At 36.1% G+C, this 27,806-nt stretch overlaps 1 protein-coding gene across 3 annotated transcripts in view; it reads right to left on the reverse strand.

The window, feature by feature from the left end:
* RXFP1 (relaxin family peptide receptor 1) overlaps nt 1–27,806 on the reverse strand; it is a 96,531-nt gene that overhangs the window by 51,841 nt on the left and 16,884 nt on the right. The window contains exons 2-4 of one of the 3 annotated variants that reach the window (XM_088163656.1): nt 12,082–12,236; nt 10,131–10,233; nt 4,195–4,292 (exon numbers count right to left, since the gene is read on the reverse strand). The gene's annotated coding sequence lies outside the window, so the exon portion shown is untranslated. Of the gene's footprint in view, nt 1–4,194; nt 4,293–10,130; nt 10,234–12,081; nt 12,237–19,550; nt 19,572–27,806 lie in introns of those variants that run through there. The other 2 variants (XM_088163657.1, XM_088163655.1) reach the window with 2 other exon arrangements.

Here is a 27,806-nt window from a genome sequence, read left to right on the forward strand (position 1 = left end):
TCTAAAAACAACCAAACATATAAGCTGTGCTAATGATATCTCTTCCTAACCATCCATTTTGTTTTCTGACTGATTAAAGATTGTAACAGTATTTTTATGACTGCGTATGATTACAGGTATGATGTTAATGGATTTCTAAAGTTATTATACCATTCAGGAATTGTATATGACTGAAAAATGCAAGATGAACTGTATCTTGCTTTTTCAATATGACTCTTTCTGAGTTACCTTTGTCCTTCATATTTGAGGCAGTGAAATTTTTGTTTTACAGCACCTAAGGGTCTAGAAGAAAAGGCAGACCTCCCAAGTACAAATAGCTGAATATAAAAAGTACAGAATTAATAAAATGTTCACTAGGAGTTTACTTACACATTTGAACATGAGATGAGACCAAACATTGACATTGACAATTAAGTGCCACTTTGATAGAATGCACTCTAGTATATAAAGTTTAGAGAATGGAAGGTGTAGCTATGAAACCTTTGGGTTAGAGAATTATTGAAGTCAGCTTCAAAGTCGGAGAGAAATTGATGTATGGTAGCTATCACCCAGATTAAGAAATTATCCTCAGTGGACACCAAGAGCCTTCTGAACTGTTTACAGTTTATTTACTCATCAATGCTTTTACATGTGAACCCACAATGCTCCCTTCAAGGAACAAGCTGAATTGAGAAAATATTTAACCTAAAATCCAGAAAAAGAACAATTAGACATGTGGGACAAACATATATGAAAGTTAACACCCACCCACCCCCCCCTAAAAAGAGAGAAAAAAACCAACAAACCACCCCAGAAAACAACAAACCAATAACATCTCCCAAAACACATAAGAAGTGAGGAGGAAGAGGGTGAGAATTACAATATAGGGAAGCAGAGCTTAGTAGAGGGCAAATACATAATAAAAGAAGATACTATCAAAAGTGGGAACCACTGAAATGAAGAATGCATTTGAGACATTAAATGCAAGACTATCCATATTCACAGTTTGCCATTGCACTGTTGTGAAGAAAATAAGTTCTCTAACACGAACCCACATTTTGTGAAATAGGTATGGTTTCCAATCCAGTGCCTTTATTTAATGCCTTAATTTACAATTCTAGTTTTATATTTCTGAAAAAGCCTACAAAAAAGCAGAACAGAGACAGCAGAAGGGAGCTGTGAAATTCAGAAATCCCAAGATGATTGCTACATAATTACAAGTGATCAGTATCATAACATTCTCTTAATGCTGGTAAATATTTAGGACCTAAATTCACTGGGGCTTTGAGTTCATAGTTTGGGGTACTATTCACATTATTCTTTTACACAAATACACATTGGATGCAATCAGCAAATAAGTATAACATTTATCTGTATCTAATACTGCAGCTTTTGAGAAGTATGAAATGAAAATTGTTTGAAAGAGCTAGCAAAGATGTTGGGTTTGGGAACAGCTGATACCCTGTAGTGAAGGAGCTTATACTAGCAGAGGTTTTTCTTATTTAGGTGAGCTTTTCTTCCTTTTCTTCAACTAAATTGTGCAAGAAAAAAAAAATCAATATTTCAATGAGCAGCTTGAACCAAAATAAGACATTGATTTCAATATTAAGCCTACAGTTCTAAAGCCCTGGAAGCAATACAAGGAGAAAACCTTTTCAAAGTAACCATGCAGAACGTATGGTTAAATCATAGGAAGCTATGACCTCGAATCCAGGGGGTTTTTCCTTATTTTGTTTTGAAACATAGCTGAAATTTACAGGTTTGCAGGAATAAGTAACAGCTTTACATTTCAAGTAAAAATATTTGATGTTTTCTCCAAGTATTTGGCTAAGTAATGCTATAAAATATTTTTTCTCCTTGATGGTATCTACTTCCAATACTCTTGAATTTTCTTAACGAAGAGTAAGATAACAACAAAGAATGCATTTAGCCTGGTTTTGTATTTTATCCTGGGATGATTTCTATGTTAATCATAGGAAACATTTTTGTGGTAGGGATAATAAAACGAAAATTCTAGACAAGTGCTTGAGCAGTTAGAATCGTAGAGGCATACTGTGTTTTGTGCTCTCTTTCTGGCTGAGTCTGGGATTATTTTTTGTTCAGGAATGTAACTTCGTTAAAAGAAACAGCTCACTCAGTTACCCTCGATACCTTGTGTACTCCCCTCAGACATGAGAGCATTGAATGAAATTTTTCTCACCTGGCTCAAAAGCCCTAAATGCTGGGCTCTGACATGAAAGGAGGCAACACAATCAGTACAGCTTGGTGCTGAAACACGCTCATATTAAAGGAAACAGCAGGGCCCATCATTATGCTTTTTATGGAGTCTGACTCCATTTTGTTCTACAGGTATGCTCTGAAATTAAGTCTTCAGAGGGCTCAGGCAGATGAATACCTCGTTTCTGCATTCTGTTGAAGTAAACTGAAATAAAACTTGCAGATAATGAAATGTATCACCAGTGGCCTGAAAGCAGCAATTTAGCAATGAATTTTACTTTTATAAATGTTCTGGGATTTCAAAAAGCTGATATAGTTTTTAGCTTCAGCCTTTATTGCTTGCTTAAAAGATGTGGTGCGTATCTAAAGGTTTTGATCTCACACAATTTAATGTATGTGTTTTGATTATCTACATTTCTAGCCATCAGCTTTAATCGTCAGATCTCAGAGGAAAAACAGATTAATAATTATTATTCCTTTTCTGGCTTTGTAATTGCCCAAAATGTTAAAAAAAATAAATAGGAACCGATGGGTAGAATTTTAAGAAGCAACAATTATTGTATTTCTCATACTTTATCCAGGCATCATTTAAACGTCTTGTAGTATTTTCTTCCTCTAGGTCTCTGTTTCTCTATAAATATATAAAGCCTTTGAATTTTCTATTATAAAAGATCAATCAATAACTGTGTGCTGAAGTAGTTTTAGCTTAAATAGTTGCATTCCAATAATAGAGAATATAATCCCAAACCCCAAAGCAGAAGGCATTCTGCATACAGACCATCCACACTGAGCACAGCTGGAGGTACTCTGGTGTCCTCACAGAACAAGGTGGGAAATTTAAACCTTTTTAAAGAAGTGTTTCTAACCTGCAATCTAAACCCGTGGTGGGAATCCATGCAAACATCTACCTGGTTTTAAAATCAGATAGCCAGATTTTAATACTGCTGCAACCAACAACAGTTAAACATCGAGCTATCTCTCATTCTCTTACTGTGGAATCCCTTTCATTGACAACTGTCGTAGGTCAAATCCTTAGGACATCTCACCATCAAGATATAAGTCTGGGTAATTTTGCTAAAAGTAATCAAGTTACAAAATTTTTCTCAAATGTCTTCTTCATGGCCAGATCATGGAAATCATGGAAAATCAAGGTGAGGCAGGCAATTATAAAAAAAATTTTGAAATACTTCTTTTGTTTTGCTTTAAATCAATTTGGTGTTTCCTTTGGCATAAGAGTTCCATTTTGGTCACATGAATTAGCTGTGTATTACTGCATGTGCTTTAAAAATGTTGCATTTTGATTGCAATGATGCACAAATTTTTCCTTTGGGGCAAGTTTTCCTCTCCTGTTTATGTCCCCATGAGACAAAATAAAAAATATCACAAAATCCTTTGACAAGCTGCCCCCTTTAGGCAGTCATTATTCCCTACATGCTTAATGCATGTACATGGTTTTTATTTCTTCTTTATAGCATCTGCATGTCCGAACTTTTGACAAGTTTGGACAAAATACAGCTGTGGGAAAGCTTTGGCTCGAAAAGTTGGTGCAGTACAAAAAAAAGTAAAAATAGCAGTCGTCAAAAAGCAGACTTAATAAATCAGAAGTTTCATAGGTGAAGTCTTCCGGGATACTGATCTAAAAAAACCCCTGAGGAAATCTGGCAGCTTCTTGGTGATGCAATATTTAGAATAGAAGTGTAAACAATACTATTCTGGGTGGAAGAAAGGCAGAGTAGTAAAAATCAGATAGATTTAACCAGTAATTTTTAATTCTCTAGTGCAGGAAAGAACTGTACTGGAAATTCAAATTAAATAAAATTGTTGAAGATGATCTTTACTTAAAAAGGTATAGATCAGGCATACTGGCCAAAATCAAATAATCAAAGGACAAAACCAAGGTGCAAAATCAAGGTGTTCCTTAGCAAGCAACATCAAGAGGAACATGAAATTGTTGGACACATAACTTAAAAGAAAGGACAAAATTGAGGCTGTGCTTACCTTTAAATGACTTGTGAGGGCCCTGTAGTTTAATAGCATTTAAGAGTTTTCAATGCTCTTTATCTGGATGTTTTCACTTAAAAGTTCAAGGTGGTCAGCTGGCCAACATAAGAGCAACAAATAGAGGCAAGTAGGTAAAGAATATTTTGGGATACATGTAAACAAGTCCAACATCTTTCTACTGCTTTGGTCCAATGATCTTCACCCTAGAGTGCCTCGTACATCTGGTAAAGTCAATTACAGGGTTTTAATGATTATCTTTGCACACAGTCAGGTTCATGAATACTTGACCTACTTTCCTGACAGTTTCTATAAATTTAAATTAGTGAAAAGGGAAGTTAAAAATAGGAAAAAATGATGAGAACATGCTAAAAAATAATATAATATCTTTAGTGAGTTGCTTGCTCTACTTTCTCAAAATAGAGTTCAAAAGGTAACTTGATTATAGGTTATAAGCACTTTCCTGCAGAGTTATTTCTGCTGGGTACTAATGGGATATTTAATATAGCAGAGAAAGATGTAATATGAAACAGCAGTGAAGAGCTGAAAGCCAGAGAAGCACAAACAAGAAATAATGCATGACTTTCTAATAATGGGGATTGTTAGTCGATAGAATAAATGACCAGAGGAAACACTATATAAATTATGCTTTACACATATATAGTTTGGGCTCATTTGGGGGAAATTTCTGTAGAATTATGTGTGCTATATTCCTTCCCTCTTCCCTTCAGCAATTGTTTGCAGACTTAAAACTTGTAAAATTCTTCTAATTTATCCACATGGCCAAAAACGACATGAATGCACTTTCCATTTGGAACCATGATGGCACACAGAAGCCCTAGGCTACATTTCAGAGCAGAGAATATATATTTATTACTTACTGCCTGATCAGAATTTGAGTACTTTACAGCTAAGACATGCATACCTTATTTGGATTATAATGAGTTTATAAAAGCCAGAAATGTAATTTGTCATGTAAACATATATAGTTTTTGGCATGGCAAACACTGAAATGCAGAATCACATCCATTCACAAATGCTGTGTAGATGCCACTGAGAATTTGGGAAAACTCTGCTCCTTTATTTTAAAGACTGCAAACAACATAATACTCCCCCAAAACCATCATGTTTTTTCAGTGTGGAATTTAAAAGTCCTTTTCAGCAAAAGTCAAACTCAGTACATGAAACTGCAAGTTAAAGCTTAGCAAAGTCCACATAGCAACTTTTTGGTAATTGCCACTCAATAGTTCAATAGCTGTCAATTAAAAGTGTGAACAAGAGATGAAGAAAAGATAAGGGCATCTTCAGGTGTGAATGTGCAATATATTTGGAACCAGCAGGCAAGGCTGGTGTAAAAATAGAACAAACAAGTTTAATCAAGTCACAATGGAGCTATTGAAAGTTTACTTTGAAGCAGAATTTACCATGATAAGAGCTCTGATAATGCCTGTTAACCAGACAACTGAGGCAGCAAGAAGTCTTTTTTCCCTTGTATATATCTCAAAGACTTAAATATAAAGTTTATGCTATGACAGTATGATGAGGGGGTTACTGAACACTACCAGAGGCAAAGCTTGACTTCATGGGAGTGGCTCCTTCCCTTGGAAACAGTCAACAAATCCTGCTTCTTTCAGCGAAGCTGCTCTGTATTGCAGCTTTTCTTAAGATGAACTAGTGGCAATGATTAGACCTGTAAGGTTTTGTTTTATATCTTCATTCAAAGTTCTTGAGAATGAAATCAAAGGAAGTCCAAGTCAAGCAATACTTATTTAATTGGTTTTATATTAAGGGTTTTTTTCTTCCCGCTTTGAGAGGTGGTATTTGCAAAATATTTAACTCCTTTATAAGCTAGCAAGGCAATTTTTACTTGAACACCACACTAACAACAGTCAGCAGATTTGAAAAACCTTTATGCAAATAGAGGAACTAATTTGCTTGTCTTTGGTGCTGTAAAATACCTTTATAAATGCTCAACTACCTATAAGGGATATTGCAGACTTCCATTCTAGTAGAGCTGCACTATTCTTATCCCTGTTCAAAACCATAAGTATTTCCTTGGGACACAGATTAAGAACTACATACAGAAGAAAGTAATGCTTTTCTGTCAGCTTCCACATTTTAATTTTGTCGAGATTCCACTTTTTTGTACAGTTAAAAAGCCCCTGAAAATCTTGGGGGTTATAGATGTGCCTTTCATAAATCATTATATTGGTAAATGGAAAGTTTAAATACAATTGCCAGCACCAAATTCTCCTTCCTTTTATTTGAAGGCTACAGTTTTGTCAAAACACTGCATTAAACTAATAAGCAGTTTCAAACGATCAATGCAAGCCAATTAAATGTGACTCCACAATTCTAGACAACAAGCAGAGAGTTATATTTAAATTGAAATTTTATTCAGCAAGGACATAAGTCCCTCTTCCACATGGCCTATAAAATTAACTGGGTACAATATGCCCCATGCAGATTGGCAGTTCCCTCTCTGTAGGGGAACAAAAAATACAATCAACAGGCACTTTGAAAGCTCCCAAGTGTGTTAGTACAATGTACTTTGCCATATTTCAAGATCGGCAAAATTACACGTGACATAGGAGTTGATCATTCAGAATCTCCCCATGTGGTGTGGCTACTGATTATGTGCTGCATATCCCATTTCCTTTGCCATCCTGAGAGTCACTTATGGTTAGAACAAGAACACCGGAAGATGCAGCATTCCAGAGGCATGGAGAAAATATTTGCCATTACTCATGTGCTTTGTTTCCTAATGCTCCTGCTGTTGTGTGCTGTCCAGAGGTTTTCATAAAAGCTCAGGGACTTTCCGTGGCCTCTGCGTGAAGCTGCTCCCAAATGCAGGCACTGTATTTCCCGGTCCTGTTAGGAGGGGCATGGAGGCAGCTGATGTGTGTCACCTCAGTCTGTTCTCAGTCCCTCCAGCACTGGGAAATGCCTGGTGGGCCACACGTGTGAGCTCCTGGTGCTCCTCTGGGTCCCCAGTCCACAGTAGGTTTGAACAGTTCCAAGAAAAAGAAAAAAACAGTCCAGGGAACTTCTGTACCTCAGCTAGCCAAAAACTAACTAAGAGCAAAGGAGAGCTCTCTCCTGCTGTCCACTGCAGACAACACAGTCTGTGTGAAGGATGCAGGGGAGCCAGTGCAGTCTCTGATAACAAACTCTGCACTTCTTCTCTCCCCCTTCACTCCTGGAACCAGTCTTAAAGCTGCAGAACCTAACATCCAGCACAAACAGAACGGATGACTGGGGATACAAGCATCATAAAGTCACCCCAGGACATTGATCCCGGACTTGTCCTCACAGCAGGGCTGTAAATATAAGTGCAGCAGTGCAACAGACCTAAGCACAGTTCTGAGGCTGCTAAGCTTCATGTGGTTTCCTAATTGGGTTTATGTTGTGGCCCACAGAGGGTGAGTAAGTATTCCTGATTTGTGAGATGATAGATGTCTTGCCTTGATAAAGAACTGCCAGTTTATACATGGAGTTAAGGTAGAAATCCCTACTTTCAGAATTCTTTTGTTTAATGTCAGCATCCTTGCTGTCTATTCAGTTGCTAATTCCCCAAACAACAGTCATTAAATGTTGAGCTGCTCTCACATGACACTTCTAAAGAGATCTCAGGCTTTGTCATAAAAACTCTGCAATGCCTAAATGCATAAAACCCAGCAATGCCTATGAAGCTCATATGTGGCCCTCCCATAACTTCTTGACTAAGGCCATCAAAGGATGGTCAGTTGCTCTGTAATGATTCAGAGAGCAATACTTAGAGGGGTTCCTATCACTAGTGCAGAGATTAGAGGTCAAACTGAGTCACATGATCCTTACTGGGCTCTAAATCCTTTTTTTTTTTGAGAGTAAAAATACAGGATCAATTTAGATGTTTCATCCAGGCAATTTGATTAGACAATAAATACAGCTGAGCCAAAATATGTTAGCAAGCTTCCTAAACTCATGTACAGGAACAATGGGAAGACTGTTTCTTTGTACTGCCTTGTATCACCAGCTCCTTCTCTCAAAAAAAACCTCCAAAAATCCAAGCAAACAAAAAATCGACCACCACAACAATAACAACAACAACATAAAGCATAAATTAATGAAACAGAAATAGCTAATTCATATATTCTAGATTTAGGCACCTTATCTAGATGCCTGTAATAGGAACCTCATGTTTCTCTGTTTCCAGTGAAACTTATAAGGATTATTCTAAATTTCTCCATTCTATTGGAAATCTCTACTGACTATAGGGAGTTGTGATAGGGTATTTAGAGTTAGCTTCTATATATGCACTTCCAGAAGTTCTAAACAGCCATTATAAAATGCTGGAGACTGCTGAAGACTGATGTTTACATTTTTACTCATAGTTACCAAATATTCTTGCTAACATCATATTCTAATTCTGCCAGACCGCTTTCAACTTGGCTCTAGAAAATCTGTTTGATGAAAACAACCATCTTGGCATTCCTATGATGTGTCTCTTTTCTTTTTGTTTCTCTCCACTTATGGACTCCTTTATTTCATGCCACGTGTATTTTCCTAGAGAAAGAATTGCTGTTTTGCAACTATTGCAGTCTCCTTGTGTTGGAAACTATACAAGCTCTTGCCCAGAACTACCTTTAAATCAAGAATATTGCTTAAAAAAGATCAACTGAGTTAACTTTGAAGTTCTTTTTAAAATATATGTTGAGTAGTATAACTCATTCAAGTTTAGATTTTAAAATATTTGGGTGCACATGATTATTTTAATGGCAAATAATAAAAGCATGTAAGGATAAAAATGCATTAAATGCATTAGTTTATATTTTCTTTTAAAGAATAATTGGTTTGTGGGGGCATTCAGAGCAAGTGCAGGTGTCTTATACTAGTTTGTTGTTCAGTTCCTTGTTGGGTCCCCCTGTGAAAATTAAGAGTAGAAAATAATAGGGGAAAAAAGGGAATGACTCTCACTGTTGGCAATCGCTTCCCTAAGGACCCACCACAGCAAACGTATTACAGTTTTCTTGAAATTATATTGGGGTCTGCAAGTGAAAAATGTCATGAGCTGCTCCGACTCAGCTAAAGAAAGTTTTGAGTTTCAGTGACTTCCCCGGAGATACAAATTTTTTTCATTCTTTCTTTTGCAGAACACCCAATTTCAGTACAAGGGATGGATGAATGAAGAAGATTACATCTTTTCCTGAGGGGAAAGTTATACAATTATAACTTTGATGCTACAATCAGATTTGGCAGCATGAAATTCTAGATAGCACACAGATGGGCAACATTATAAAACTGTAGAAGTGGAAAATAGATTTATTTTGGACTCTTCTTTGAAAAGCACAGCACTGTCCTGCACAGACATTTTCATCAGCAAATTCATCCTAAGACTGAAGAAAAGCCACTAAGGAAAGTCTCTATGTTATCTGTCTTTCAGTATGTTGGACAGTGGTAGATATGGAATATCTGTGTTTATTGATCATTCTTCCAGATTTAATGGATCAAATATATTTTGGTTCTGGCAGAGGTGTGAAATACTTTGATTTTATTTTGCTTCCTTTCTAGAATATACCCTTCCAATATTAAAAGGAATTAATGGAATTTCCTTTTGTTTAATATTCTTTTAAAATATGACATAATATAAATTATCCTAAGGAAGCAAGAAAAACCTCCTTGCTACAGGAATTTCAGTGATCAGTTATACGAACTCAGAGAACATTGATTTTTATTGCATTATTTCAACAGAAAGATAGCAAGTATGTTGTCCTGATGTACAAGACTAACTGAAAATAGTGCCCATGCTTCTTTAATTTCATTACCATCTCAAGAAAGAGATAGTGCTGTTACTCTTTTTTTTCTTTTATAGTTAGCAACATGTCTTTTTTGCAGAATCTTCTTTTCTTGCCTTCACAAATTCTATAGATTTTCTTTGTGATCAAAAATCAACTTACCACGACTCAGTCTTGATGTCTTTCATTCAAATCCTTTACTGTGATCCAGCCACTGGGTTTAATGGTTGAAGCTTCAATTGGACCCCATGACTACTCTGTTCACCTTAACAGAAGTGAGAGGGAAAAAAAGAAAGCACTTTAAGATTGTTTCAAGATATTCGCATTTGTCTGCTTAAAATCTTCCTATACATGTGCTGTTTTTAATAGGGAATCACAAAGTATTTAGTTGTTTCATAAATGCGGAATACCATGTGTCTCAGCCTGTTAGTACAACAAAACTGCTGACAATATGGTTTATGGAAAACTGTACTGAATTGCTAACAGTAGAAAGATTCAGCATCCATGCTGAACACTAGTCACTTTTAAAATGTAAGCAATATCATTTTCACATGATAACTGACATAAATTTCTCACACTAATTAACAAATATTCTGAGGAAAATGCAATTTATCCTCCGAATGAATACAAAACATTTTTTTGTTTAGCTTTAATTTTACAGATAATCCTATTCCTTTTAATTCTTAAAATTTTCAATACTTGTGGTAAGGTAGAATGGTTTTTAAAAAATCTCTTACTTCTATCATAATTTTGAGTAATAGTGCATGCCATTAGCCAAACCTAACATTTCTTTAGTCTGCGTAGTGAGGTAATACCTGGAAAGAAGACACCTACATTACGAGTTGTTAACATATTTTCACTATTACTGAGATCAAAAATAATGACAGTTTTCTTGTGCTTAGTTAAAAGTGAAAGCTAAATAGCACCAACTTGACATGCAAGTGATGAAATTATCTCAGACCACAGAGGAAACATGAAATAAAGGGTACAAAATCCCAAATACACGTAGGTCTTCAGTTCAAAGATGAAGAGCCATTAAAAAGCAAAGGTCTTTTTAAATTACTTCTTGCACAATTTTGTGTACATTAACATGTAAAGCCATTGGAGAAGAATAATTATATTTGTAACTCTTACAGGAAAAGGTCTGAAGGAAACCATTTGCTGATCAGTATTTCATTCAATGTGGTCTTGGCATCCCTTGCAATAAGATTTCCCTTGTATTTTCTGGACAACTGCTGCTTCAAGTCACTGACAGTTGATATGATTTAGTGGCTATCTCATAGTTATAGATCTCAAATAACTGTTTAATGCACAGTGTCTGACATCAGAATGTACTTTATAAAGAGCAACTTCCAGTAATAGAGATTATTAAAATGAAAGATCATGAACTAGGAATATTAAACATCTGATAATTGCACACTTTGTCTGAGTATTGTTAAATCTAAAGTAGTTATGTCAGTTTTGATTAATTTTCCTTTGAATGATATGCAAAGAAAGGCTCTGAAAAGTGTTTTATTTCACCTGTAGTAGACAGCTTCTGATATCACCTAACATTTTAGGGAATAATGCAAGTATTTCCTCAAGCAGTCTGTTCTTGTAACATTACTCATCCACAATAGGCTAAAGAATGGGGAATACTGACTTGGGTCCTTAATAAGACTGTGTTTGTTGCTCTCAGGGTGGAAAGCAGCAGTTATTTCTGATCAGTCTCCCACTCTACTCCCCAAAACCTTCCATGATCTGCACAGAGAGAGAATAGGAGCTAACTGCATTTTGCAGAACAGCCACTGGGATCAGTGAAAAAAATACCAGCCTCAAAGCCCTGTTGAGTAATAATAAATTAATAAATAAAATACCAGCCTCAAAGCTTGAGGTTGATGGCCACACCAACTGTTTTTCTACCATCTTCTTAGGCAAATGGAAATTCAAGCTCTGTGTCAGAATCCTGTTCAAAGTTACTCATAAATTTACATTTTTCTGCACAGATTTATATAGGGTAGAACTTAAATGCTTCTGGGTATAAGAAGCACCTAATAACGTAATACAGTTTCTTTGCCAATATTTAATATAAAAGTAGCAGACATTTTCCAGAGGAATAAATTTTCACACACACCTACGCTATAGTGCAAAGAGATGTTTGTGATAATTCCAGAAGTAGCTATCAAATCCACATTTATTATTTTATTTGGCTGAGGTGCTGCAGTTTCCTTCAATTTACTGGTGAATAGCAATGATGACTATCTCTTCCAGAAGATAGCATAAAGATGCCTATTGAAAAAATGGTCAGAATTATCCCAAATTAATTATTTGTATTGCAAGAATATGTATGTTTTACTTATGTAGACTGATACATTTTGTTTGCAATCAACTTAACTTAGTAGTGTATGAACCACTGGTAATTGGAAAGGGTTCATAATTCAGTACCTAAATATGGCTTCAAAGAGAAAGAAGAAAAGAAGATTAATTTCCTATATTCTGACTCAGGCATGGGCAAGTATGCATATAGAGAGTATATGATCAAAGCTTGTTATCATAACTGATGAACAGAAAGAATTCTGTTTTGAATATGTGAACTAGCCATCTCTATGTTAGCCATGTTTGGCTTGCCAGATTTCACTTATACAAAGGCATAGGAGGTGAAGATCAGTGATTTACACAAATTTTAATTTCAGATTCTCCCTTAAATCATTTCATTAAAGTAGTGTATGGAAAATATACTGATACACAGTGCTATAGAATGTGTCAATACATCATTAAAAGCAAAGGGAACAAAAATATAGTTCAATGATTTGACAAGTCTGAATTGCAAAGCTCTTCTTGAATTGGTATTTTTTTCCTTCCCATCATAACTTTTCCGCTAAACCATTCATAGATTTTCAGTGCATAAAGTTGAGGTTGAAATTAACATGAAGTTTTTCCAGGAGCTGAAACTGCTGAAAGTTTCTTGCATTTCGAAGCCTCATCTAATGTTGCTAATAAGTCTTCTCTTATTTCCTTCTGGGACACACCACACATCATTTTCAGTGCATATTAACATATCTTAATTACCTCAAACTTCCCCTTAGACAATGAAACCCCTTTCTCAATTACTATAAGCATACCTAGTAAGACTACCTTACACAGATGCCTTTTTAATTTTTTGCAGCTTGTTCCACCTTTCCATAGTATTTCACCTTATAACAGACTTGTTTTCTGTTTCCTTTTCATCTGCACAAGCGGAGTAACATATTGCCAGTTCTTAGCTGAGCAGGACTCATCTTTGATTTCAGCCATGTAAGAAAGCACCTTTCAGGCAAAAATGTTTTTCTGTCTATACTGAGCCTCAAAGTCTTCAAATTTTCAAACCTTGTTTCCCCTTCTCCTTTGTCTGTAGAGCAAGAGGAAAAAAAACTGAAAGTACACTAAAGGTGGTATCTTGCAGTTCATAGTCTTGGGACCGAAAAAGGAAAATAAAAAGGTAAAAAAAGGCTTGTGCATTTTGGCTTTGGTAATTTACTATAATGATGGTCAGGTGTCTGTATGAGTCTGTGAAGTGAACAAAGAAATCTTAGTGATATTCATGCTATTGTCTCTGCAAGGTGTGCTGATAATAATTTGAATATCATCTAGCAATTACAGCTCTTTCATTTTTAAATTAAATAAAGGTAGTGGTTGTAGGTGATGAAGACTTCCGGTATATGCAGAGAGCTGTGATTTATGCTTTATTTTGGCGCAACAATGAACAGAACAGCAAGAACCTCAGGTAGAAATATTCAGGCACATTCAAGGTATTCTTAGAATAAAAGATTCATCTGAACAAACTCATCTGACTCCAGGGAAAATGTATAATCATATTTTGTAGAATTAAATTATAATCTCACTGATTGCTATCTTATGGTTAGGACATAAAAGATACAACATTTTTCTCTACTAGTATTCAATTTCTTCCAGACTCTGAATCTAGCCTGACTGCACTTAACAGCATGTCTCTGGTAACAAAGATGAAGAGTTGCAATAAACCTTTATCCGAAAATATTTTTACGTAATTCATATTCTAATGTTTACTTGGTTCCTTATGTCCCAAGTTCTTCAAATAATATAGAATGGTCTACATGTTTCAAGCCAGACATATACTCCAATATCCAAAGCTGTGCATAATTCTATGGTTATGAAAATGCACTAATTGCACCATCTGTCTACATACCCAATGCTAGTATAATATTCTTTAGTTGCATATATTTAATTTTATAATTCATTGAAATTTACTACAAGAAATAATATAAGCAACTCTCTTCCTTTTTATTCATCAACTTCCCCAAAGCAGGCTTCAGGTCACATATTGGCTTTATGCAAGGTGGACTTTGAAGATAACTATTTAATTTTCTCTTCCTTTTCTCTTGACCCCATTGAAATATGGAAAAGCTTAGCATTAAAAACTGTGCAGCTCAGCAGCTGCATGTTAACACAATGTTTTGAAATATGGTGTAACACCAGTACAGTAAGAATAAATGTATGTAGAGTCTATACTTTATGACGCTCCTGCCCCCCCCATATGGAATGTTAAATGTGGGATTTATTAATGTAAAAAAAATATTAACTCAAAATACATCTAGTTCTCAAGGTGAAATAAAAATCACTCTCTAACAAACTGTCTTGCTGTTTTTTGGATGTCTAGGGGTACAGGACACTTAGCAGAGGGGCCAGAATATTATTGAACAATTCTCAAAAGATATTGACCTTCTGCAACAACTACTGAATATTCTCAGGAGGAACAGAAACTGATGAGGAGGTATGAAACTGTGGTCTCCGTAAATAAATCCTTCTGCTGTGTCTATTTGCTGTGCAATCGCTAACCTTAAAAAGCATGGGGAGAAGGAAGAGACAAAGCAAAAAGAGCAGGCATAGCTGCCATTTGGCCAGCTTGCAATTTATAATGTCAGCAGCTAAGCTTTGCACAGAACATTGGCACCGATATGGTACATAAGACTTGTCTCCTATTCCCTTCTTAATATTACCTCTCAGAGTCCAACAGTCAAAAGTTAATAATAGGTTAACAAAATGGTTTATAGATAAAGATTTGTGCCTGCGCTGCATGCACACGGTATCTAGTGACAAATGTGACTATCTATTATAATTCCATGCTTTGAACAAAGTATTTGTTTTTCATGAGTGATTGATTTTCCCTTTATTCAGCTCTGACTCCCGAACACCAGATCACAGACTGTTCTTCCTACCTCTCTTATAGTTCTCAGAGTGTTTATAACAGTGGTACACTTTACCATTGAAACTTGAAACCTGTTTCTCCTTCCCATTTCCTCTTTTTCTTACTCTACTCCCTTACATTTTAATCCCTTTTTCTCTTTCCCCCAGATTTTTACTAGTGCCTAAACATTCTCCTTTGTTGCCCCTCTTCCCATGCTGTCCTACTTTTGTGCCTCTCTTGGTTTAGGGCAAATCTGGGAGGAAACCTCTGGATGGGGTCCTTCTAGAAAGCAGACTTAAGCAGCCTTTCTCTCAATTGGTTCAGGAAAAGATTTTTTTGGAGAGAAGTGCAAAAACCCTGTTTATTTAACAGGCAAAGCACTCCCCAGCACAAAAATGAACAATACTAAACAACAAAATCTCTCGCTGCTCTGAAGAGATGACAAATTCAGAAGAGTCCCTTCCATGGGTTGCAGCCTGGCTCACTCAGTCTGTTCGCAGTCCCTCCTGTGCTGGGAAATGCCACAGCCCAGGCCAGGCCCCAGTAGACCACAAGTGTGGGCTCCCAGTGCTCCTCTGGGTTTTCAGTCCAGAGCAGGTTTGAACAATTCCAAGAAAAAGGAAAAATAAACCACAGTCTAGGGAACTTCTCTGCCTCAGCTAGCCAAAAACTAACTAAGAGGAAAGGAGAGCTCTCTCCTGCTGTCCACTGCAGGCAACACAGTCTGTGTGAAGGATGCGGGGGAGCCAGTGCAGTCTCTGATAAACTCCACAACTCTCCCCCTTCACTCCTGGAACCAGTCTTAAAACTGCAGAACTCAATATCCAGCATAAACAGAACGGATGACTGGGGATACAAGCATCATAAAATCACTCTAGGACAATGCCCCTGCCTCTCTTATATTTCCCCACCTTGTTTCCTTTTACTCTCTGTGGAGGGGCTTTTATTATCACACAGAAAACAAAGCTGTCAGAGCCCACCCCAGATCTGCAAGCTCTTGTACTCTGAGCTTTTTGTCCCAGAAAGCATTAGGGCCTGTGCTCTCCCCTTCTCTAGGACATATCCCCAGAGCTATATAAGATGAATAGTTGATTTATAAGTGGATAAAAGCTGCATGTTAAATTATAATGAGATTTTAAGATGAAGATGAGAGTAAAAAAAGTAAAGAAGTAAATAAAATATCTGAAAGTCCCTGAAAGCAACTTTAGCTTCGAGTTTTAAAAGAAAATCAGCTACAAATTTAATACTGAGCAACTTAGCAGTTCCCATTTCCACTATGAATCTCCCAGGTATTATGTTACTTTTATGAAAGGCTCTTCTGTCAGAAAACAACATTACATAGCATCACTAGATTTTTTTTTTTTTTAAGAGCACTAACTTATTTTGTACCAAGGCTTTGTAGGAAAAAGTCACAGCAGAGAGCAGCTCCCATCAGCTTCAGAGCTAGATCTCTGATGTCTTTTTTTTCCAGGTCTTTCCTCCCAGGTTTTATTCTGATCTGTAGTATTATAGCAGTATTTCAAAGGAAAATTAGTGAAACTACCTTATACAAGATATAAGGCTTGAGGGGACATGGAATTTTGTGCAGTTGATTGTTTTGGTTGTTACCACTTAAAAAGTGCCCTCTTTGGATTGCTTATACAGGATAAAAATATATAATGGAGCAGTTAACAGAGAGAAATAGTATGCATATGCAAACAACATTATAAAAAGGAATGCAGGAGCAGCAGCCACTTGGCAATAGCCACATTCAAACATAAGTACTGCAGGCTGCTTCTTAGTATTGTCAAAAGAAACACAATAGCATAATATTAAAAAATACTATAAAAACAAAATTATTTTTCTGTAGTTTGTCTTTAACTGCAGAACGGGTTTCTTTTTTTCCTTCAGTATCTCAGTGGAAGTTCTTCCCAAGTCGAACATTTCTATAGTTCTATGATATTGTGAGTTTCACTAGATTTTGAGATCATTAGCAGAGGCTGACTGAATTAAATTTGCTTTTGGCATTCCCTATCTATGAATTAAAGGATTTGCCCAAGAACTGTCCCCTGAAAGTTCACCAAAACCTGAAAGTGAAAGGGAGGCTGCCCTCATGACTCAGTGTCTAAAGTAGCTGTAACATTCTGTTGAAATAGGCATTAGCTAATAATTCTCTAGATGTGAACTCTTTAGGAGCTGCTCCATTCAGAGTAGGAAAATACTATTCTGACTGGAAGGGAAGACATACCATTTGGACTCTGACTGCAAAATGAAAAGGCATTGAATATGACAAAATAGAAAGCAGAGTGTTGGTGACAGCAAAAATAAGCTATTAGTCCCTTATTACATCAAAAATCTTTAAAGGCAGTTGTGATAATTGGATGATTTTTTTATTCTCAGGTTTTCTATAACATGTATCTCAGGTATAGATGACCTCATCTTTTTAAAGTAGCACTTAGGTGCAAAGAACAATTCTTCACATTACTGCAATGCAGATGCATTTGTAGGATTGCCAGGACACTGCAGGTTTAGTCTTAGAAGGAATTCTGACTGATTCAGGTCAGCTAGCATCTTTGTGAAATCCCAGAAAAAAACTGAATTTGAAAGTTGAGGTGAGTGTCACAGAGGGATCTCTTTTATATATTTTTAATGTGTAACCTGAATATTCAGATATAATCAAGATCACATGCAATTTATTGCATGAAGTTCTAACAAAGATATTCTAAACATGCTTTCCTGGATGAGCATATGGAAATAAAGGGTGCTTTATCTTCTCTTTTTGACGTCAAATATTCACCTATATGTTGCAAAAGCACCCTAAAAAAGTGAGTCCCTCCACATCCACTAAATCATGCTGCTAACACTTCTAAGATTATTGTGCTAAAGTTGAATTATTCAGGTACTGAATTTAGATAGCAAGATATTAAAATTACTCTCTACTAATAGATGTGCCATAATATTTCATTATAATAGCCCAGAGCTGAATCCATTTTCCTTGTGCATATTTAAGTCTATTAACAAATGTAAATTCATATACATAGACCAGCAGAATATTTAAAAGGGATTTTTATCTAGACCTTTTGAACCTCTGCTACTTGATGTGCTTTTGCTTTGATGGATTTGGAGCCAGTCTGATAAGCACATTTATATCTACCCACTAAAGACTGTAGACATGATTTTAATATCTTTTCTCATTTTCTTCTGCAGAGACTTAGAATTGCTGATTGTCTCTTCTAAGATAACTCACTGTAAAATCAGGTTAAACATGCAATAAAATCAAATTACATTTTTTTTCCCTCATGATAACAAAATGCTATTTAAATAAATCACTGAAAAGGTAACATACAGGGTTTCAGCTAAAAAAAAAATCACCTGTGTGCACTTTATTAGTTCTGGTAGAGGATATTAAACTCTTAGATTATTGAATACATTATTTATTAATGCAATCAAGCAAAGCCTTGGTCGTCACATCTCCTTCACCATTGCAACCATGCAGAGAAAGGTCACCAAAACTTTGGCACTTGTCAAAAGGATTTATATGAACAATAGAATGGTAGAGATTAGGGAAAACTGTCCAGCCTACTTCAACTTTAGCAAATGGTGGTATTTCCTTGGAAGGAGAACAAGGCAAATCAGGACATCAAGACTTCTTATTTCAAGGCTCTCAACTTTTGAGAAAGTTGGGAAGGTGCCTCTAGTGCTTAGGGAGAGAATGAGTGAGTGAGGTGTACGTTTCATAACAGAAGTCTGTAAAACCAAGCAAGGGACTGTGACACAACTGCAGAGAGACAGGTGTTTCTGTGTTTCTGTAGGCTCACAAAGGGGAGAGGAGACGACTGACCTGTCTGAAATGATCAGAACAGACAAGGGAAATTGCATGGGAACCATATACAGATATTTTTCATTTCTTTAGGGATTTTTCCTTTTGAGTGAGGCATGATTATTTCAAGATTTAATCATATAATTCTCAGAAATAGTAATAATAATAAAATTATCCTCTAAGCCTTGAATTATTTGCTTCACTTGATTTGTCCTGTAGAACTGATTTATGAACCCCAAGTGACTGGTAGCAGTGAAAAAACGCTGCACGTGTGATACTATCAGCAGTGAACTTTAGGATCACTGAGTACAGGAGTAGGCTAACAAAACCACAGCTTTGGGAAGCAGTAATGTCCAGAAATAGAAGGAAATTTATGTTGTGAATACATGTCTAAATAAAAAAAAAATTCATGGTGAGGGAGCTCAACTTAGATTTGTAGTAGTGTTATTATTTTTAAAGCCAGTGACAAACTGACCTTAAAGTGTAGCCTGTTTTTTCTTTTTGTTTAATTTCTAGTTTCTGTAATTTAAAATAATCTTCACTTTATATTTCAATGCTTACAAGATTCACAGTAAAAAGCAAGACAGTCAGCAAAATTTACCAACAGAAGAGTTGATGTCCCTTAGTTGAAAATAATTGCAGTGGCAGAATAGCTGAGACAAAAAACCTTTTATGGACCATAAAAGATTTGAGCTTAGGTAGTGTTTGTTTTAGGATAGATTGTAACTGAAAAGAGAGGCAAACAGCTTATTCTTGTGATATACCTGTAAAAGAAAAATGAATTTCAGTCACAAAGACAATAAGAACGAAGCAGGATGATGGCTGTATTTCCCTCATGCCAACCTACAAAGGAAGCAAACAGCACTCAGAGAAATAGACTGGTGTCTTCCAAAGAACACAGCAACTTGTGGAACCTCATAACTACAAGGAAGTCTGAGTGTACTTTTCTTGAGATAATTCTGCACAATGCATGACATTTAAAATGCAGATTTCCCCCTCTGCCCTCCCCCCCCAATTACTTGGGAACTCTTCCCTCAAAAAAAATTGGCTAGCAGGTTAAAAAAAAAAATCATACAATTATACTCAGAGTTGTGATCTTCAAAGTAATCTGAGATCTATGTAAAAAAGAGTTCTTTAAGATTTAATTGCATGAAAATTGAAAAGAGAGACTGGCAAGAGTGTGGTGGGCATTCCCAGGCATTCCCACTGTGCAGCAGCACGTTTTCTTGCTGAGAGTACATAGCATGTGAAATGCATTCACATTTCTCGTAAGATAAAGAATTGTTTAGTATGATTTCCAGCTGAGTGGAACCCCAAGTCTGGAGAAAGCAATTCAGATTATTCCTGCTGAGAGAAAAGAAGATGGGATAAGCATTGGCCAAAAGAAAACCAATTAGAAGGGAGAGGAAAAGAAAGCAAATACATTACACAAGAGTTTTGTGTAGGTTATTGAAAGAAATTGAAGAGGCAAATTTGAACAAAACCTTCTCCAAGACTTCTTGTTCTAGAGTATCTCTTCCATTACTTTTAATTTGGCAGTAACTATATGATCTGCAGGAACATATCAAAATATTATGATGCCCTGACAGAAACTTAAGAGAGATCTCCAGTAAATCTGCCTTTACTTACGAATGGTATTACTCTTTGGGTATTAATTTGGTGGTGTGACATTTAAAACAAAAAAGACACTTGAGGCAAATGGCAAAAACACAAAGATTCATCTTTGCATATGAAGAGGCTAACACCAGACAGAAAGCTCATAACTGAGGAGCGAGCAATTTAGTACTGTGCCTGGTGAGCAGGATGGCTTTACTCTATTGGAGGTGCTGACCATCCTTGTTGCTGTAGAAATATCCCTTCTAACACTTACACATGCTTGCCTGGCTGATTTTGAAATAGAACCATCCCTATAGTCTCTAGCTATTAAGTATTTTTATTAGTTTTACCATAAAGACACTGCCCTCCTGTACATCTTGGGATCAAGCTGTCTCCTTGAGCCATACCATGTGGTGAGGAATTGCTTGAGATGGTTTTCATTTTCTAACAACATCCTCATTCAGTTGTTTACCCAAAGGCATGGCAAAACAAGCTGGGCAGAGTGTGATTTGCTAGGAAGAGCAAATCCTTGAGAAGACTTTTTTCCAGCAAACTTTTTAAGATCCTTGAATAATTACTGAAATAAACAAAAACGACATAATATTTCCTCCATTTCAAGCATAAAACAGAGCTATAAATATGGAATTACGCAGCATGTTGGTTCTGCAGAAACTGCAAAAGCGAGTACTGTATTGTTTAAGAGTGGATAATATTCTATAGAAACTCTGTTGCTACTAATTAATCCCAGTGGAATGAAATTAATTGTTTTATTTCATGAAACAATAGGCAAGGGATTCAAGAACTACATTCTCAGTCTTGAACAAGTGAGCTATGCAATATGTAGAAGTGCAGTAAAATTCTGAATATCATTCACAGAAGTTTCTGGACTCAAGTTTCTGTCAGAGGTAAGAGAAAACCATCACCATTAACCGTAATGTAGTTCAAACTAGACTTTGACATTCACAGGGCAAACCAGGCTAAAGCTGCATATATTCATTTTCCCAGGAAACTGTCCTCAGTGCTAAAACCCCATAAAATGTTGTTGATACAAAGCAGATGACAGCACTTTCATGGTTTAAGATTCTTGAAATTGTAGTGGTGCTGCTCTGAGATGTTTGACAAAGTACAAGAAAACACACAGCCCTATTAGTCCATAAAAAAAAGCAAAGTTTTCAAGCTAGGACATTAAGTGCAGGAATTCTGATGGGGTTATTTTAGTTTTTAAATCCCCAACAACACAAAATTGATAGAGAACATTTGATTGCCCGCATATAATTCATTATCAGATTTAGCATATTGAGTGTGAAATTTACAATTAAGCATCTTGAGAAAGATTACTCCTACACGACTGATGATTAGCAAATAAGTTGAACTAAGAACTCAAGCTTATTAGTTCAACTGAGGGAGGAATACAATTTCCAGAAAGATGGAAATATCATTAACCTTAAAGTAGAAATGGAGGTGAAGTTTAAAGTATGTGAGCTAGTTTTCTCCCTTTTCAAATAAAAACTAGATTAGGTAAAAATTACACCAGTTTTTGTTTGAAGGACTTTGAGCAGTTGAGAGTGAGTATTTGGAATTACCTGAGCAACTTGTAGTTTTGTTTGCCAATAAAATTCAACATGGCCATTCACACTTTGGTGAAATGTAAGTTTTAGCTTTTGATTTCAGTCACAATCACTCCAGAAAGATAGAATCAAAACTACATTTTCCACTCAACTAGAATCTCAAAAATTGTATCTGTTCTAGTACAAACTCCTATAGAAAATAAAAAATTTACATAAATAGGACACTTACAAAAGGTTATTTTAACCCTGTTCATCACTGCAGAGAATATTGTTAATGTGAATTATTGAGGGACCAGAACAAAACAGCCTTTGATGCACAGCTGAGAACTCCATTATAAACTCAGTAAGGTCCCCTCAATTACTCATCTCCCCAAAGTAGTAGGAATCTGTTCAGATAAAAATTCTCAGTAAAGCACTGTAGAATTGCCTTTTATACCTCTAATCAAAAAATTAGTGTAATGTCTAGGAGAAATTCCTGAAAAAGTGATTGCTATACAGAGAACAAGAAGCATTTCTTGTTGTCTCTCTGCTGCAAACGTGTCCTTATGTACTATCATTATTCACAGACTTTACTGGCAAATCTAGAAAAAACAGGAGATATTTAATATTGAAGTACTAACAGGTTTGCATAGAGAGTTATAAAGTGTAAGTTACCCATAGTAATCTGATTTTCTTTCATGATTTCTTAATTAATTGAAACATCACATATCCTAACTCTTAAAAAACCAACCAAACAACCAACCAAAAGCCACAACAAAAAAAAGCAGCTGCCAAGACAAAGTTTGATTGAATACTGATACCCTCACACTGTGCCTCTGGTTAACTGCTACCAGAGTTTATTTCTATTTCTGTAATTTTTATGTCTTAATGGAGTCTCACACCTCCTCCTTAAAAGGATCTATCTCAAACTCAGAATGATCAGTGGAGCTTCAGCTGTACTATGTGCGTGGAGAGACTTTATAACAATGTCATGGAGAATTGTATAAATAAGTAGAAAGATTTGCACAAAGTTACTGTATGTGTCTCATCCTAAAGGAAAACAAAAACACACCCCTTAGATATTCCATGAGAGCAAGACAGGTTCACATGTGCACCCTTATTTAATATTTTAAATAATGAAAGAAATGCACATATAGAGAACAAAAGAGTAAGGTTTGTGTAGCAGCTTTAAAGATGGTTAATATGGCATTTACATCTAGGACAAATTCTGGTGTTATAATGAACCAAAAGCTTCAAAGCAAAGATTGTTGCAAAACTCCCCCAGATCTCAATGGGACATTGATGCATATTAATAAGCATAGTATAATATATATATATAAGGCGTTATTCTTTTATTCCAGTTGATACTTGTGGGATCTCACTGAGCCAAGACTGGGTGTGTTTGAAACATGTTTTCAAAGGAAACGGCCAATAGAGAGTCCAGAAGAAAAAGAGTGAGAATAATGAGAGGTTTATAACGTAAGAAGACAGCTTATTTTCTTTGGAAAAAAGAAGACAGATTCTTGGAAAAGAAGTATGAAGCATTTGTTGTTAGCGCTTCAGAAATAGAAAGCAGAAAAGATCAAAATATTAGGCCTGTTAGTGTTCTTAGATCCCAAATATTCCAGAGAGGAATCAGCAGCCAACATTATCCCAAAGGTAAGCACCAGAAAATAATGCCTGATGCCTACCCCAGAGCAGCACTCAGTATGAACAGACTGTAGCAGATTCTTAGTTGGTGGCTTGGTTTTTTCTACTTTTATAGCAACTGGAGCTGAAACTGTCAGGCACACACTTGTCCAATGCAGAGAGGAGGAGCTGGCATTCCACAGATGCCTGCATGGCTCACAGGCAGGTCCAGCAGCTGCCAGAATTCAGCCAACACAATGCCTGAGCTACACTTTCTTTCTGTTTCTTTCGTGGCTTACAGAGATATTACATTGCTGTAATTTACTCTTAAACTCTCAGACTGTATGTAACTAATTTAATACCATATCTATCTAGAATGCCTTTGCAGAACTCCAAGCTGCACCTTCAATTACGCTGCCAGCAAATTCTGAATCTGAAGATCTCCTGTCAGGGGAGAGGGAAGTGGCTGGAGGAGAAAAAGAGGCAAAGAAGTAGCCACTGATAAGCTTATTTCCAGATACTTGACCCAATTTCTATCCATTTATTATCTCTTGTGAGGACTAAAAATTTGCCTCCATGAATTCCTTTTAGGTTACAATCCTTTTTTGCTCCAGATAACAAAACTCCCCTACAGCAACTCAGAAGAGCTAAGTTAAGATGAAGGCCCAACTATGTCAACTATGCCTTATAAAAGGCCAAGAAAGTTCAGTATCATTTCCATGAATGGAGAGCTGTTAATTATGGATTCAGGTCAGTACACCCAGCTTTTGCTTCTTTTTATTTCAAGACTTACAAGAATTCTCTCACCTATTAGGCTATTCTGAATAAAACCACAAGTACACAAAGCTGGATTTTGTGTCTGTTAAAACTCTAGATCTCATTTGAAGCAGTCAAGATTCAATCTACAAGCAGCAGCTCTGACAAGATAATTAGCTTCTTCTAGTACAAATGCTATATGGCATTCTTTCAGAGCTATTCTTACGGAAAGTATTTGCAACATATTTTGGCATCCTAAAAGAGATGACCAAATAACTATTTTCATTCAATTTAAGTTCTCTTCCCCACCAGGCATCCTCCAAGATAGGTCATTTTTTTCAAGATCACAGTTTAGGAGAAAGCTCTATTGCCATTGTTGAATTACATCCTTACAAAAGCAAAGTGCTTTGAAACAATATCTGTTTTTCCCTTACTCTGCTTCTAGAGAGTTGCTCTGTCCCCTCCTCAACCTCTCTCAGTCTGACCCTTTGTTCAGAGTAATGAGTCTGATTTAGGATTGCTCCTCCTTTGCAGTCCACTTCTCAGTTCACACACCCCACCAAAAATTCACTTACATTCGGAACACAAAACTAAAATATTAACTAGAAAGTCCATCAGTCTTTCTGTGCAATAGTTTTTAAATCCATGTCAGTTCAAACTGGGAAGGTTTGTACGACACTGGTCAGAAGGATCCACAGTTTGTTCTTATGATAGGACAGAAAAGAAAGTGGTATAATTCAGCATAGAAAAAATGAAGGCCAAGGGAAATAAACTTAATCCCTCAAGGTATATGTGCTGGATTAAACACTAATGAAGGGAAAGAGCTATAAAACAGTACTGCCTTGAGAATAAATAAACATATGGTGGTCATGTGCAAGACTGGGACAGGTATACTGAGAAATTTTCTGCCATGATGGGAAAAAGGAGTGGAATCCTCTATCTTTTAGAAATGGCAGAGGCGAAAAAACAAATTATGGTCAAGATGTAACATGCACTTGTTACTTTTCCAGATGTGCTAATATGACATTATTGCATGTGACAAGAGGGCAGTAGAAAATGCCTGTCCAAACCTACAAAGCTGCTTTATTGATAACAGTGCTTGAAAGAGAAATGGAGTCTGTTGTGAAGTGCATCCCATAAACCACATCGAAAACCTATTTGACGCTCTAAAAATGTGGATACCGTACACATCTTTGACAAACTGAAGCAAGGTTATTTAGTCTGTCATAAACCTCTGCAGCATATTTGAATTCTTGCATCCTTTGGTATAAAGAAATGAGTAATTTATTTGTGTTTGTATGTTTATGTGGAGATTTGTAACATTATCCTCACAATAAAATTTAGAAATATTATGCATATCTCCAAAGAGAGAAGTAGCATTTGCTGGTTAAAAATGAAAGCTATTCGGATATTCTTCATAAAATGATCCTAAAATTAAAGGACATGGCTCTTTCAGTGAGATTTAACAGGCACTTTTCATTTAAGAAATCCTAGACACTGTATTTGTACCACTTCAAAAATCTCATGGTCCTCATTGTAGAACCCTTGCCTCAAATTTCTTGACCAACTTGTTTGAAGTCAGTTCTCCAGAATTCATTTTGGTTGCCCATAGAAGAATGAAAGAAATCATCTCCATGCCTAGTTTCTTATCTGTACAGAAACAAAATTGTCTGATAAACTTTCACAGCCAGAATAGGTGATAAGAATATTCAGCAAAACGTCATTAAAAGTGATGGTAAGAGGAGAAGACACTATTCTAGATAAGAAAGGTACAAGAAGGACATATATATATATATATATATGTGTGTGTGTGTGTGTAAGAATATAGTGAACAAATCATCATCTCACAGGTGCTAGATTAGGTTAATAAAGAAAAATTGACACTATTACAGTTTATGCATTTTTTGCTATGTGGATAAATAAAGAAGACTATCATCTCCACCTCTGTTAATATGAAACATTTAAAATGTATTTTAATTTTTAACAGGAATAAATTAATGAGAAGTGCCCATATCTGCTCTGAGAGCAGAACATATGCCTTAGGAGGATGAATAACGTCTGATGAAAACACCAGCCAAACCAGCCTCAGAACTTCAAAGCTTAAAATGACTTTAATAAGTTTAATAAAAGAAACAGCTACACAGTGTAGAGGAAAAATAACTTTTGGTTAGCACAGATAATTTCCTTGGGAGCCAGGACTGGCCTCAGTGCTGTTGCTACATTACACAGCATGTATGTATTTTAATTAACTCTGGCTGATACATCTAAAATATAGGACAGATCATTTAGTGTATCCACATAAAATGGTGCCCTGGGAGATACAATCCTTCATAAAATTAACCAAATTGTGCCCAACTGTGAAAAAGGTCGGGTCATTTAAGCAATAGATCTGTTTCAATCACAAAGTGTACTATGTGAAAAAAAACTTTCTGTTTAAATGCCTTCATTGTCAAACAAAGAGCAGCGTGCAGCCAAAGCCCCATTCTCTTTCTGCCTGCTTCAGGACTGCCCTGGATTCCAGGAACACCATTAACTTGTCTGTAGGGAGCAAGTGAATGAAAGCAGGCTACAACCTGTAGCAGGAACATGCCTTACAAAACAGACTGTATAATCAGAACATGATTTAGAAGGTGTTTCATTGAAATTATATTTACCACTAAGGCAGTCTCTTCCAGTGACTTAATTGCAGTTTATAATGTGATAAAAGTTAGCAGGAGAATGCTGGGGTCAACTTTACAATTCTATAAACCAGCTTCCACAAATTTGTAGGCATTTTTGGGCACAGGAGCCATGAAGACAGGCAACAACACAAATTAGCAGAAAGAAAATAGTTAAAAAGCAAGATTAAAAAAAATAATAATCTCCAGACTTTTCAATACCAAAAGTACTTACATATTGCAAATCAGGCGGCTCGACACTAATCACTTTATTTATTTTTTTGCTACAGGAACTAGAGAATCAGCTTTCTGAAATAATCATCCAGCTTTAAATACTGTTCCATTCTTGAGCTCTAAATCCAAAATGTGATTGTCTGACTCCAGCACTAGGACAAACTTAAGCAACTACAGTAATCTACTTAAGAGGGTAATGAGAGACTATATATCAGGAATTCTATAAACCTTGAAAAATTCTTCACTTGTCCCTTGCCCCTAAGTTACAAGTGAAATATTACATCTTGAATGTCTCTAGCTGTTAACACTTGCAGTGTTCAGATGCAAACTCACCTCAAAAATAGGGATTTCTGAGTGTTTTGAAAGCCACTCCTTTTAAAGTCTTGAGAAAGACCCAGAGAAACCTGCTATGGAAGAAAACCAGTATTTTTTGAAAAC

This window comes from Sturnus vulgaris, chromosome 4 (genome assembly GCF_052056855.1).
Source record: "Sturnus vulgaris isolate bStuVul1 chromosome 4, bStuVul1.hap1, whole genome shotgun sequence".
In the NCBI taxonomy this organism is placed as follows: Eukaryota; Metazoa; Chordata; class Aves; order Passeriformes; family Sturnidae; genus Sturnus; species Sturnus vulgaris.